Below are 4,039 nucleotides of genomic sequence, written 5' to 3' on the forward strand. Positions count from 1 at the left end.
AAAACAATATATTAACATGTTATATATCATATTATAATTATAATTTTATTATAAGTTAAGCTTATTTTATTTTGTTTTATAAACATAAAACATAAAAATCAAAATATTAGTATCCAAATACTTTTTGAAATAATTATACATATTTAAATTAAATAATAAATTAAAATTCATCTTCTGTCCTACGTTTCAAATTTCAAATAATTATTCATTAATAATTTTATATAATAATTTTTCAATAATAATTACTTTATTTATAAGATATATAAAAAAATATATCTATTTTTTATATTTATTTTATTTTCTTTATTTTCTTGTAATATATTTAAACATCTTAAATGTAAAAAGTATATAATTCATAAATCAGAATATTATAGATAATATATATATAATATATACAATTTCAACATTTTTTTTTTAAATTTCAACATTCTAAGCTAACTATTGAGTATCTTCAGAAAAAATGAAAAAAATGAATTAAATTTGCAAATTTATCAGGAAATAGCATCTGGAATTTTAAATTAGCTACAAAAAAATGCCATTTTTAGACATTTTATTTATATTAGGATATAGTATTATATATTATATACAGTATTATATACTTTTAGTATATCTCTTATGCGCTATGAATCTTTATTTTGGAATGTGTTACAATGCATCAGTGCATCAACCATGAAAGTTTAAAAAGAAGGAATATAGAACAAAACCAAATAAAAATTTTATCAGAATTATTTATCAAAATAGTATAAAACAAAACAAAATAAAATGATTAACAAATAATTAAGAAGATTTTTATTTTTTATCTATATTTTTTTTTATTTAAAAATGTAGATTTTGAAAATCTAGAGTTTGAAACTGAGCATAAAAGTTCATACATAAAAGTTTGAAGTTGAAACTTATATTTATTAAATAATAATCAGTAAATATATAAAATATAAATTATAAAATATATTTAGATTAGATTTAAATAAATATATATAATTTAGATAAATTAAATAAAATAGATTAAATGAACACTTTCGTTTTATCTTTGACTCATTTAGTCTAATATAAACTAAAAAAATTGCATGCTTAATAAATAAATTATAATAATTTTATGTTTATTTTGTCTTTGTTTATTTAGAGTTCTGGACTTTCAAAAAATATCCTAAATATATTAATGAATGTAATAAACTAAAAAGTTATTTGTAAAATCTATGCAAAACAAACTTCTATAAACAATTGTAAATTGTTATTGAATATATAATGAATATGTACGTTCAATAATAATGAATTCAAAAAAAATTTCCAAAAAAATTGTTACAAAATTTAAAAATGAAAATTTTTTATTTTTATTTCTATACAAGATTTGTCTTTCGAATTACAAAGTATAAATATGTAATACATAGATATATAATTTTTGCTAAAATCCGATCATCTTCAGAATCACAAAAATAAAAAATGTTGAAAAAAAGTTTTTCACTTTTTAAAATTACGATATTTAAATGGTTTATTTATAATTTTTTTTTGTTAAGACAAGTAAAAATAATTATTTTAATAAAAGAAATTGAGTTTTATGCATCTTCCTTTTCCATTACAAAACATTACAAAACATTTTTAACTATTTAATACAATTTAAGTAACATAATAAAGATAATAAGAAATAAAAAATAATAATAAAAAAAAGAAAAATGTAACAAATGTCCATCTCATTACTATATTTAATTATAGTCATTATAATTCAATAGAATATAATTCTTCATATTTTTAATATTATAATAATACATTTGATTATTTTGAATAATTCAGTCTTCTGTCACATAATAAGCTTATTTTATGTGTAAAATATATTTTCAACTTTACAAATCTTGATTACCAGCATGATTTAGCTTTTTGATGTTTTTAATAGAGATCTCACTATATATCCTATTATATATTCTAAATAAATGATTATAAATTTAAGATTTTTTTAAAATCTATCAAAATAGTATATTCAAATTTTTTATCGACGTTTAAATTTAAAATTAGCTAATTTCTTTTCCATCTTTTAATTCTTATATAATCCAACCTGAATAATTTATATCTCGTAAAAAGAAATAAAATCTTTAGATAATTTAATGTAATTAATAAATAATTAAATAACTATAAAGATTTTCTTTTATAAAAATTTTATAAATAAAATCTTTAATAAATAAAAATTCAATATTTCATATTTCAACATACAAAAATATGTATTTTTTCAATTATGAAGATTTAAAAAAAAATTCATTTTTTGTTTTTTGACATCCAATTAACATATGAAACAATATCAAATAATCAATTATTAAATATACATAAATAATTATTCTGAGTATAACAATTTGGATGATAAAAATTTCACTTATGAGAAGAAAGTTTGATTTATAAAGGACAAATTATTTTGAATTCTAATTGTAGAGATAAAATAATAAATCTAAATATATTATAAATAATTTGAGTTAAAATATGTTTATATTCTAACATATTAAGATTTTAACAAGAAAGCTAAAAAATTAACAAAATTATAATCTTATAATTTGTTGATATTATGAAAATTCAAGTTACAGAAATTCGATTCATTGTTTAAGATTACATTCATTGTAATTTCAACAATTTTATAATTAAAAAATTTTAAATTTGTAATCAATAACAGAAATATAAAGTTTTAAATTCTAAATATACAAAAATGCTCCTGGACATAATAAATGATATAATAAACGATAATATATCTAATAAATTATTATAATAAAATAATAATAAAATATATATTATTGAATAAATAATTAAAAGATTAAAAACATAAAACATCATAAATACACTTATAAAATAGAAATATGGTACATGAGTATTTGACATAATAACTATATAGTTTTAAAAAATTCAATTGATCAGAAGATAATGTCCAATCTTCATAATCCCAACATTATCGTCCCATTATGTACCAGGAATATTAGGAAGCAAGATGAATGCCGAATTCCAGACTGCGAATTGCATAAGAATCAAATGAATAACTGGTTTCTCGAGAAAAAAATATTATTTTGCAAATTAGATGATCAAAACTCTCATCATCATAATATCATTCTTATCTATTTATATCTGAAATCATGATAATTTATAATAAATTTTTTTTCGGCAAAGAAATCTGAGAATTTATAAAATTTTTTAAATCTTTTGTAATATTTTTAATACAATGTAGATTATATATTATATTATAGTGCAGAATCAAACTTTTAAAATTAATATAATAATATAAAATGAAATATAAAATAATATAATATAAAATTTTATTCATATTATTCAATTTCAATGAACCTATTCGATATTTTGTTTAATCAAAATTATAAAAATCAAAATTACAAAATTCTTGACATACATCAAATCATAGTATATTATATTATAGTATATTAAATTTTTAATACTATAGGCTACGTAATTCATATGACGCTGCAATTACTTTCAATTCGAAATATCAATTACTATAATAAATTATAAATAATAAATAAATATATAATAATAAATATATAAATTTTATTTTCTTATTATTACAAAATTTTCATTATTGTTTAATCGATTGTTTTTTAAATAATTGCTTAATTTAGCAATTTTTCCTAATTGGATTATTTCATTTTTATTTTTTAGAAAGTTTCAAAGTTTCAAAATATTAAAATAAAAAATTAATCAATAAAACTCGATAAAAAATTTTTCCTTACTTTGTAAATATAATATGCTATTAGAATAAATAAGTAGTTAATGTCATCACATTTATAATTAGTATCTATACATAAACTTGTGAAATTCTGAAACTGGATATTAAAATACTTCAAATTTATTTATGAAAAGATAATTTTTTGATCCAAGAAAAAAACAAATATCTTATTAAGCAAAATGAACAAAATAGTTAGAAAAATTATTTTTTTATATTTTTCAAATAAAATAACTAAAAGTGTTTTCTTCTTCAAACTTTTACAATTAATCTTTTGTTTTAATAAATAAACAATAAACAAAAAATAAATATTATTTTAATAAATAACTTAATAAATTAAAG

Source organism: Apis dorsata, unplaced genomic scaffold (genome assembly GCF_000469605.1).
Source record: "Apis dorsata unplaced genomic scaffold, Apis dorsata 1.3 scaffold_728, whole genome shotgun sequence".
Classification (NCBI taxonomy): Eukaryota; Metazoa; Arthropoda; class Insecta; order Hymenoptera; family Apidae; genus Apis; species Apis dorsata.